Source organism: Hyla sarda, unplaced genomic scaffold (genome assembly GCF_029499605.1).
Source record: "Hyla sarda isolate aHylSar1 unplaced genomic scaffold, aHylSar1.hap1 scaffold_70, whole genome shotgun sequence".
NCBI lineage: Eukaryota > Metazoa > Chordata > Amphibia > Anura > Hylidae > Hyla > Hyla sarda.
Window position 1 is genome coordinate 140,001 of NW_026610718.1, and position 12,500 is coordinate 152,500.

The 12,500-nt window shown below is 41.3% G+C and overlaps 1 non-coding gene and 1 pseudogene across 1 annotated transcript; both read right to left on the bottom strand.

Moving 5' to 3' along the window:
• Window positions 1–1,776: 1,776 nt before the first annotated feature.
• Window positions 1,777–1,961, bottom strand: LOC130344024 (U2 spliceosomal RNA). Its single transcript, XR_008883137.1, has one exon. It is a non-coding gene; the product is annotated as a U2 spliceosomal RNA (small nuclear RNA).
• A 6,879-nt stretch (window positions 1,962–8,840) lies between these two features.
• LOC130344022 (U2 spliceosomal RNA) lies at window positions 8,841–8,948 on the bottom strand (annotated as a pseudogene).
• Between the last annotated feature and the right edge of the window lie 3,552 nt (window positions 8,949–12,500).

Consider the following 12,500-nt stretch of genomic DNA (forward strand, 5'->3'; position numbering starts at 1 on the left):
AATTTTTTTTTCTTTTAAATATATATATATATATATATATATATATGTATATACATATAGAGAGAGAGAGAGATGGAAATACTTTTTTAAACATGTTTTCACCTCATTTTTACCTTCTTTTTTTCTTCTCTCCATGTTTTCCTTCTTTCCTATGCTGCTGCTTCTTATTTTTCTTCTTTTTCAGACCCTATCATTGCACTATTGCTTATTCAATACCACCAGCAGATGGAGACACTATATTACAACATTAGTTGTGAGCAGCAGTTTGTACAAACAAATGCCTCATAGCTGATGTCCTATCGACCTAGGCACATAGGCACCACCTATTGTCTATTGCCTGCAGTAGGGGCCCACTGGACTAGCCAGCAAGCAGCTGTAGCAAATAAACAGATAATCTTTCTTTCCAACACTGAAACCTGGTGGTGCATTTAATATATGCTATCAGATAGGGGACATATCAGATATTAAACTGATATAAACAGACACCACATTTTATACCAGCCAAAAGGAAGGATGAGAAGTGATAACTGTGAAAGGGGAGGAACCAACGATGTCCCCTTCACATGCACCATCATTACTTGTAGGAAGGGAGGCTGGCTGGCAGCCTCCCATACACACTCTGGCTGGGTGGCAGTCACCCACCAGTACACACAGCAGACCTTAAACCCATAGCATTATTGCTAAGCAGGAAGATGGGAGTCCATTTCACTCTGATGGACCATTTTTAAATGCAATCCATAACCTGGCTTTGGCAGGAACCCTTCTTACTCCTCCTACTTGCATTTGATACTGGGTTTAGGATCTGCATAGGAAACACACACACACACACACACACACACACACACACACATACAAGCACACACTTACCTGTGTTGCCTGCTGACGCCTCCTTGGCTGTCCCCAAACGGTATAAAACCAACAGCCACGGGAAGCTGTAAGGATAGAGGACATACCTGCATCCTATTGGACTCACTTGTCTTGGTTAAATCCAACTTATTTGACAACCTATGGTGCTGCTACTTCTGCTCATGGCAGTGCTGCTTCTGACAAGGCTGTTCTTTGGTGGGCCTAGGCGACATCACAATCTCCATGGTTACATACACAACAAAGGTCAGATGTTGTTTACACCTGGCCATGCCAGTGGTATTGAGTAGCATATCCCAGTGCTAAGGGTCCTGGGTGCAACAATCTTTCAATGGGGAATAGCCGCACTGAGTTTGTCAAGTGCACCCATGTTTGCAACTCCAACAATACACACATATGTATGTATGTGTGTATGTGTGTATGTGTGTATGTGTGTATGTGTGTATGTATGTCTATCTATCTATCTATCTATCTATCCACCCATCTATCTCTATATATATTTATCTCTCTCTATATATATATGTATATATATATATATATATATATAATTTTTTTTTCTTTTAATATATATATATATATATATATATATATATATATATATATATATGTGTATACATATAGAGAGAGAGAGATGGAAATACTTTTTTAAACATGTTTTCACCTCATTTTTACCTTCTTTTTTTCTTCTCTCCATGTTTTCCTTCTTTCCTATGCTGCTGCTTCTTATTTTTCTTCTTTTTCAGACCCTATCATTGCACTATTGCTTATTCAATACCACCAGCAGATGGAGACACTATATTACAACATTAGTTGTGAGCAGCAGTTTGTACAAACAAATGCCTCATAGCTGATGTCCTATCCACCTAGGCACATAGGCACCACCTATTGTCTTTTGCTTGCAGTAGGGACCCACTGGACTAGCCAGCAAGCAGCTGCAGCAGCAGCAGCAGCAGCAGCAAATAAACAGGTAATCTTTCTTTCCAACACTGAAACCTGGTGGTGCACTTAATATATGCTACCAGATAGGGGACATATCAGATATTAAACTGATATAAACAGACACCACATTTGATACCAGCCAAAAGGAAGGATGAGAAGTGATAACTGTGAAAGGGGAGGAACCAACGCTGTCCCCTTCACATGCACCATCACTACTTGTAGGAAGGGAGGCTGGCTGGCAGCCTCCCATACACACTCTGGCTGGGTGGCAGTCACCCACCAGTACACACAGCAGACCCTAAACCCATATCATTATTGCTAAGCAGGAAGATGGGAGTCCATTTCACTCTAATGGACCATTTTTAAATGCAATCCATAACCTGGCTTTGGCAGGAACCCTTCTTACTCCTCCTACTTGCATTTGATACTGGGTTTAGGATCTGCATAGGAAACACACACACACACACACACACATACAAGCACACACTTACCTGTGTTGCCTGCTGACGCCTCCTTGGCTGTCCCCAAACGGTATAAAACCAACAGCCACGGGAAGCTGTAAGGATAGAGGACATACCTGCATCCTATTGGACTCACTTGTCTTGGTTAAATCCAACTTATTTGACAACCTATGGTGCTGCTACTTCTGCTCATGGCAGTGCTGCTTCTGACAAGGCTGTTCTTTGGTGGGCCTAGGCGACATCACAATCTCCATGGTTACATACACAACAAAGGTCAGATGTTGTTTACACCTGGCCATGCCAGTGGTATTGAGTAGCATATCCCAGTGCTAAGGGTCCTGGGTGCAACAATCTTTCAATGGGGAATAGCCGCACTGAGTTTGTCAAGTGCACCCATGTTTGCAACTCCAACAATACACACATATGTATGTATGTGTGTATGTGTGTATGTGTGTATGTGTGTATGTGTGTATGTATGTCTATCTATCTATCTATCTATCTATCCACCCATCTATCTCTATATATATTTATCTCTCTCTATATATATATGTATATATATATATATATATATATAATTTTTTTTTCTTTTAAATATATATATATATATATATATATATATATATGTATATACATATAGAGAGAGAGAGATGAAAATACTTTTTTAAACATGTTTTCACCTCATTTTTACCTTCTTTTTTTCTTCTCTCCATGTTTTCCTTCTTTCCTATGCTGCTGCTTCTTATTTTTCTTCTTTTTCAGACCCTATCATTGCACTATTGCTTATTCAATACCACCAGCAGATGGAGACACTATATTACAACATTAGTTGTGAGCAGCAGTTTGTACAAACAAATGCCTCATAGCTGATGTCCTATCCACCTAGGCACATAGGCACCACCTATTGTCTTTTGCTTGCAGTAGGGACCCACTGGACTAGCCAGCAAGCAGCTGCAGCAGCAGCAGCAGCAAATAAACAGGTAATCTTTCTTTCCAACACTGAAACCTGGTGGTGCACTTAATATATGCTACCAGATAGGGGACATATCAGATATTAAACTGATATAAACAGACACCACATTTGATACCAGCCAAAAGGAAGGATGAGAAGTGATAACTGTGAAAGGGGAGGAACCAACGCTGTCCCCTTCACATGCACCATCACTACTTGTAGGAAGGGAGGCTGGCTGGCAGCCTCCCATACACACTCTGGCTGGGTGGCAGTCACCCACCAGTACACACAGCAGACCCTAAACCCATATCATTATTGCTAAGCAGGAAGATGGGAGTCCATTTCACTCTAATGGACCATTTTTAAATGCAATCCATAACCTGGCTTTGGCAGGAACCCTTCTTACTCCTCCTACTTGCATTTGATACTGGGTTTAGGATCTGCATAGGAAACACACACACACACACACACACATACAAGCACACACTTACCTGTGTTGCCTGCTGACGCCTCCTTGGCTGTCCCCAAACGGTATAAAACCAACAGCCACGGGAAGCTGTAAGGATAGAGGACATACCTGCATCCTATTGGACTCACTTGTCTTGGTTAAATCCAACTTATTTGACAACCTATGGTGCTGCTACTTCTGCTCATGGCAGTGCTGCTTCTGACAAGGCTGTTCTTTGGTGGGCCTAGGCGACATCACAATCTCCATGGTTACATACACAACAAAGGTCAGATGTTGTTTACACCTGGCCATGCCAGTGGTATTGAGTAGCATATCCCAGTGCTAAGGGTCCTGGGTGCAACAATCTTTCAATGGGGAATAGCCGCACTGAGTTTGTCAAGTGCACCCATGTTTGCAACTCCAACAATACACACATATGTATGTATGTATGTATGTGTGTATGTGTGTATGTGTGTATGTGTGTATGTATGTCTATCTATCTATCTATCCACCCATCTATCTCTATATATATATTTATCTCTCTCTCTCTATATGTATATATATATATATATATATATATATATATATATAATTTTTTTTTCTTTTAAATATATATATATATAGAGAGAGAGAGAGAGATGGAAATACTTTTTTAAACATGTTTTCACCTCATTTTTACCTTCTTTTTTTCTTCTCTCCATGTTTTCCTTCTTTCCTATGCTGCTGCTTCTTATTTTTCTTCTTTTTCAGACCCTATCATTGCACTATTGCTTATTCAATACCACCAGCAGATGGAGACACTATATTACAACATTAGTTGTGAGCAGCAGTTTGTACAAACAAATGCCTCATAGCTGATGTCCTATCCACCTAGGCACATAGGCACCACCTATTGTCTATTGCCTGCAGTAGGGGCCCACTGGACTAACCAGCAAGCAGCTGCAGCAAATAAACAGATAATCTTTCTTTCCAACACTGAAACCTGGTGGTGCATTTAATATATGCTATCAGATAGGGGACATATCAGATATTAAACTGATATAAACAGACACCACATTTGATACCAGCCAAAAGGAAGGATGAGAAGTGATAACTGTGAAAGGGGAGGAACCAACGCTGTCCCCTTCACATGCACCATCATTACTTGTAGGAAGGGAGGCTGGCTGGCAGCCTCCCATACACACTCTGGCTGGGTGGCAGTCACCCACCAGTACACACAGCAGACCCTAAACCCATATCATTATTGCTAAGCAGGAAGATGGGAGTCCATTTCACTCTGATGGACCATTTTTAAATGCAATCCATAACCTGGCTTTGGCAGGAACCCTTCTTACTCCTCCTACTTGCATTTGATACTGGGTTTAGGATCTGCATAGGAAACACACACACACACACACACACACACACACATACAAGCACACACTTACCTGTGTTGCCTGCTGACGCCTCCTTGGCTGTCCCCAAACGGTATAAAACCAACAGCCACGGGAAGCTGTAAGGATAGAGGACATACCTGCATCCTATTGGACTCACTTGTCTTGGTTAAATCCAACTTATTTGACAACCTATGGTGCTGCTACTTCTGCTCATGGCAGTGCTGCTTCTGACAAGGCTGTTCTTTGGTGGGCCTAGGCGACATCACAATCTCCATGGTTACATACACAACAAAGGTCAGATGTTGTTTACACCTGGCCATGCCAGTGGTATTGAGTAGCATATCCCAGTGCTAAGGGTCCTGGGTGCAACAATCTTTCAATGGGGAATAGCCGCACTGAGTTTGTCAAGTGCACCCATGTTTGCAACTCCAACAATACACACATATGTATGTATGTGTGTATGTGTGTATGTGTGTATGTGTGTATGTGTGTATGTATGTCTATCTATCTATCTATCTATCTATCTATCTATCTATCCACCCATCTATCTCTATATATATTTATCTCTCTCTATATATATATGTATATATATATATATATATATATAATTTTTTTTTCTTTTAAATATATATATATATATATATATATATATATATGTATATACATATAGAGAGAGAGAGATGGAAATACTTTTTTAAACATGTTTTCACCTCATTTTTACCTTCTTTTTTTCTTCTCTCCATGTTTTCCTTCTTTCCTATGCTGCTGCTTCTTATTTTTCTTCTTTTTCAGACCCTATCATTGCACTATTGCTTATTCAATACCACCAGCAGATGGAGACACTATATTACAACATTAGTTGTGAGCAGCAGTTTGTACAAACAAATGCCTCATAGCTGATGTCCTATCCACCTAGGCACATAGGCACCACCTATTGTCTTTTGCCTGCAGTAGGGACCCACTGGACTAGCCAGCAAGCAGCTGCAGCAGCAGCAGCAGCAGCAAATAAACAGGTAATCTTTCTTTCCAACACTGAAACCTGGTGGTGCACTTAATATATGCTACCAGATAGGGGACATATCAGATATTAAACTGATATAAACAGACACCACATTTGATACCAGCCAAAAGGAAGGATGAGAAGTGATAACTGTGAAAGGGGAGGAACCAACGCTGTCCCCTTCACATGCACCATCACTACTTGTAGGAAGGGAGGCTGGCTGGCAGCCTCCCATACACACTCTGGCTGGGTGGCAGTCACCCACCAGTACACACAGCAGACCCTAAACCCATATCATTATTGCTAAGCAGGAAGATGGGAGTCCATTTCACTCTAATGGACCATTTTTAAATGCAATCCATAACCTGGCTTTGGCAGGAACCCTTCTTACTCCTCCTACTTGCATTTGATACTGGGTTTAGGATCTGCATAGGAAACACACACACACACACACACACATACAAGCACACACTTACCTGTGTTGCCTGCTGACGCCTCCTTGGCTGTCCCCAAACGGTATAAAACCAACAGCCACGGGAAGCTGTAAGGATAGAGGACATACCTGCATCCTATTGGACTCACTTGTCTTGGTTAAATCCAACTTATTTGACAACCTATGGTGCTGCTACTTCTGCTCATGGCAGTGCTGCTTCTGACAAGGCTGTTCTTTGGTGGGCCTAGGCGACATCACAATCTCCATGGTTACATACACAACAAAGGTCAGATGTTGTTTACACCTGGCCATGCCAGTGGTATTGAGTAGCATATCCCAGTGCTAAGGGTCCTGGGTGCAACAATCTTTCAATGGGGAATAGCCGCACTGAGTTTGTCAAGTGCACCCATGTTTGCAACTCTAACAATACACACATATGTATGTATGTATGTGTGTATGTGTGTATGTATGTCTATCTATCTATCTATCTATCTATCCACCCATCTATCTCTATATATATTTATCTCTCTCTCTCTCTCTCTCTCTATATGTATATATATATAATTTTTTTTTCTTTTAAATATATATATATATATATATATGTATATACATATAGAGAGAGAGAGAGATGGAAATACTTTTTTAAACATGTTTTCACCTCATTTTTACCTTCTTTTTTTCTTCTCTCCATGTTTTCCTTCTTTCCTATGCTGCTGCTTCTTATTTTTCTTCTTTTTCAAACCCTATCATTGCACTATTGCTTATTCAATACCACCAGCAGATGGAGACACTATATTACAACATTAGTTGTGAGCAGCAGTTTGTACAAACAAATGCCTCATAGCTGATGTCCTATCCACCTAGGCACATAGGCACCACCTATTGTCTTTTGCCTGCAGTAGGGGCCCACTGGACTAGCCAGCAAGCAGCTGCAGCAAATAAACAGATAACCTTTCTTTCCAACACTGAAACCTGGTGGTGCACTTAATATCTGCTATCAGATAGGGGACATATCAGATATTAAACTGATATAAACAGACACCACATTTGATACCAGCCAAAAGGAAGGATGAGAAGTGATAACTGTGAAAGGGGAGGAACCAACGCTGTCCCCTTCACATGCACCATCACTACTTGTAGGAAGGGAGGCTGGCTGGCAGCCTCCCATACACACTCTGGCTGGGTGGCAGTCACCCACCAGTACACACAGCAGACCCTAAACCCATATCATTATTGCTAAGCAGGAAGATGGGAGTCCATTTCACTCTGATGGACCATTTTTAAATGCAATCCATAACCTGGCTTTGGCAGGAACCCTTCTTACTCCTCCTACTTGCATTTGATACTGGGTTTAGGATCTGCATAGGAAACACACACACACACACACACACACACACACACACAAGCACACACTTACCTGTGTTGCCTGCTGACGCCTCCTTGGCTGTCCCCAAACGGTATAAAACCAACAGCCATGGGAAGCTGTAAGGATAGAGAACATACCTGCATCCTATTGGACTCACTTGTCTTGGTTAAATCCAACTTATTTGACAACCTATGGTGCTGCTACTTCTGCTCATGGCAGTGCTGCTTCTGACAAGGCTTTTCTTTGGTGAGCCTAGGCGACATCACAATCTCCATGGTTACATACACAACAAAGGTCAGATGTTGTTTACACCTGGCCATGCCAGTGGTATTGAGTAGCATATCACAGTGCTAAGGGTCCTGGGTGCAACAATCTTTCAATGGGGAATAGCCGCACTGAGTTTGTCAAGTGCACCCATGTTTGCAACTCCAACAATACACACATATCTATGTATGTATGTATGTGTGTATGTGTGTATGTGTATCTCTCTATCTATCTATCTATCTATCTATCCACCCATCTATCTCTATATATATTTATCTCTCTCTCTCTATATGTATATATGTATATATAGAATTTTTTTTTCTTTTAAATATATATATATATATATATATATATATATATATACATATAGAGAGAGAGAGATGGAAATACTTTCTTAAACATGTTTTCACCTCATTTTTACCTTCTTTTTTTTCTTCTCTCCATGTTTTCCTTCTTTCCTCCTTTTTTCATATGCTGCTGCTTCTTATTTTTCTTCTTTTTTAGACCCTATCATTGCACTATTGCTTATTCAATACCACCAGCAGATGGAGACACTATATTACAACATTAGTTGTGAGCAGCAGTTTGTACAAACAAATGCCTCATAGCTGATGTCCTATCCACCTAGGCACATAGGCACCACCTATTGTCTTTTGCCTGCAGTAGGGACCCACTGGACTAGCCAGCAAGCAGCTGCAGCAGCAAATAAACAGGTAATCATTCTTTCCAACACTGAAACCTGGTGGTGCACTTAATATATGCTACCAGATAGGGGACATATCAGATATTAAACTGATATAAACAGACACCACATTTGATACCAGCCAAAAGGAAGGATGATAAGTGATAACTGTGAAAGGGGAGGAACCAACGCTGTCCCCTTCACATGCACCATCACTACTTGTAGGAAGGGAGGCTGGCTGGAAGCCTCCCATACACACTCTGGCTGGGTGGCAGTCACCCACCAGTACACACAGCAGACCCTAAACCCATATCATTATTGCTAAGCAGGAAGATGGGAGTCCATTTCACTCTGATGGACCATTTTTAAATGCAATCCATAACCTGGCTTTGGCAGGAACCCTTCTTACTCCTCCTACTTGCATTTGATACTGGGTTTAGGATCTGCATAGGAAACACACACACACACACACACACACACAAGCACACACTTACCTGTGTTGCCTGCTGACGCCTCCTTGGCTGTCCCCAAACGGTATAAAACCAACAGCCACGGGAAGCTGTAAGGATAGAGGACATACCTGCATCCTATTGGACTCACTTGTCTTGGTTAAATCCAACTTATTTGACAACCTATGGTGCTGCTACTTATGCTCATGGCAGTGCTGCTTCTGACAAGGCTGTTCTTTGGTGGGCCTAGGCGACATCACAATCTCCATGGTTACATACACAACAAAGGTCAGATGTTGTTTACACCTGGCCATGCCAGTGGTATTGAGTAGCATATCCCAGTGCTAAGGGTCCTGGGTGCAACAATCTTTCAATGGGGAATAGCCGCACTGAGTTTGTCAAGTGCACCCATGTTTGCAACTCCAACAATACACACATATGTATGTATGTATGTATGTGTGTATGTGTGTATGTGTGTATGTATGTCTATCTATCTATCTATCCACCCATCTATCTCTATATATATTTATCTCTCTCTCTCTATATGTATATATATATATATAATTTTTTTTTCTTTTAAATATATATATATATATATATATATATATATATATATATATACATATAGAGAGAGAGAGAGAGATGGAAATACTTTTTTAAACATGTTTTCACCTCATTTTTACCTTCTTTTTTTCTTCTCTCCATGTTTTCCTTCTTTCCTATGCTGCTGCTTCTTATTTTTCTTCTTTTTCAGACCCTATCATTGCACTATTGCTTATTCAATACCACCAGCAGATGGAGACACTATATTACAACATTAGTTGTGAGCAGCAGTTTGTACAAACAAATGCCTCATAGCTGATGTCCTATCCACCTAGGCACATAGGCACTACCTATTGTCTATTGCCTGCAGTAGGGACCCACTGGACTAGACAGCAAGCAGCTGCAGCAAATAAACAGATAATCTTTCTTTCCAACACTGAAACCTGGTGGTGCATTTAATATATGCTATCAGATAGGGGACATATCAGATATTAAACTGATATAAACAGACACCACATTTGATACCAGCCAAAAGGAAGGATGAGAAGTGATAACTGTGAAAGGGGAGGAACCAACGCTGTCCCCTTCACATGCACCATCATTACTTGTAGGAAGGGAGGCTGGCTGGCAGCCTCCCATACACACTCTGGCTGGGTGGCAGTTACCCACCAGTACACACAGCAGACCCTAAACCCATATCATTATTGCTAAGCAGGAAGATGGGAGTCCATTTCACTCTGATGGACCATTTTTAAATGCAATCCATAACCTGGCTTTGGCAGGAACCCTTCTTACTCCTCCTACTTGCATTTGATACTGGGTTTAGGATCTGCATAGGAAACACACACACACACACACACACACACACACACATACAAGCACACACTTACCTGTGTTGCCTGCTGACGCCTCCTTGGCTGTCCCCAAACGGTATAAAACCAACAGCCACGGGAAGCTGTAAGGATAGAGGACATACCTGCATCCTATTGGACTCACTTGTCTTGGTTAAATCCAACTTATTTGACAACCTATGGTGCTGCTACTTCTGCTCATGGCAGTGCTGCTTCTGACAAGGCTGTTCTTTGGTGGGCCTAGGCGACATCACAATCTCCATGGTTACATACACAACAAAGGTCAGATGTTGTTTACACCTGGCCATGCCAGTGGTATTGAGTAGCATATCCCAGTGCTAAGGGTCCTGGGTGCAACAATCTTTCAATGGGGAATAGCCGCACTGAGTTTGTCAAGTGCACCCATGTTTGCAACTCCAACAATACACACGTATGTATGTATGTATGTATGTATGTATGTATCTATGTGTATCTATGTGTATCTATCTATCTATCTATCTATCTATCTATCTATCCACCCATCTATCTCTATATATATTTATCTCTCTCTCTCTCTCTCTATATGTATATATATATATATATATATATATATATATAATTTTTTTTTCTTTTAAATATATATATATATATATATATATATATATATATATATATATATATGTGTATACATATAGAGAGAGAGAGATGGAAATACTTTTTTAAACATGTTTTCACCTCATTTTTACCTTCTTTTTTTCTTCTCTCCATGTTTTCCTTCTTTCCTATGCTGCTGCTTCTTATTTTTCTTCTTTTTCAAACCCTATCATTGCACTATTGCTTATTCAATACCACCAGCAGATGGAGACACTATATTACAACATTAGTTGTGAGCAGCAGTTTGTACAAACAAATGCCTCATAGCTGATGTCCTATCCACCTAGGCACATAGGCACCACCTATTGTCTTTTGCCTGCAGTAGGGGCCCACTGGACTAGCCAGCATGCAGCTGCAGCTGCAGCAAATAAACAGATAACCTTTCTTTCCAACACTGAAACCTGGTGGTGCACTTAATATCTGCTATCAGATAGGGGACATATCAGATATTAAACTGATATAAACAGACACCACATTTGATACCAGCCAAAAGGAAGGATGATAAGTGATAACTGTGAAAGGGGAGGAACCAACGCTGTCCCCTTCACATGCACCATCACTACTTGTAGAAGGGAGGCTGGCTGGCAGCCTCCCATACACACTCTGGCTGGGTGGCAGTCACCCACCAGTACACACAGCATACCCTAAACCCATATCATTATTGCTAAGCAGGAAGATGGGAGTCCATTTCACTCTGATGGACCATTTTTAAATGCAATCCATAACCTGGCTTTGGCAGGAACCCTTCTTACTCCTCCTACTTGCATTTGATACTGGGTTTAGGATCTGCATAGGAAACACACACACACACACACACACACAAGCACACACTTACCTGTGTTGCCTGCTGACGCCTCCTTGGCTGTCCCCAAACGGTATAAAACCAACAGCCACGGGAAGCTGTAAGGATAGAGGACATACCTGCATCCTATTGGACTCACTTGTCTTGGTTAAATCCAACTTATTTGACAACCTATGGTGCTGCTACTTCTGCTCATGGCAGTGCTGCTTCTGACAAGGCTGTTCTTTGGTGGGCCTAGGCGACATCACAATCTCCATGGTTACATACACAACAAAGGTCAGATGTTGTTTACACCTGGCCATGCCAGTGGTATTGAGTAGCATATCCCAGTGCTAAGGGTCCTGGGTGCAACAATCTTTCAATGGGGAATAGCCGCACTGAGTTTGTCAAGTGCACCCATGTTTGCAACTCCAACAATACACACGTATGTATGTATGTAT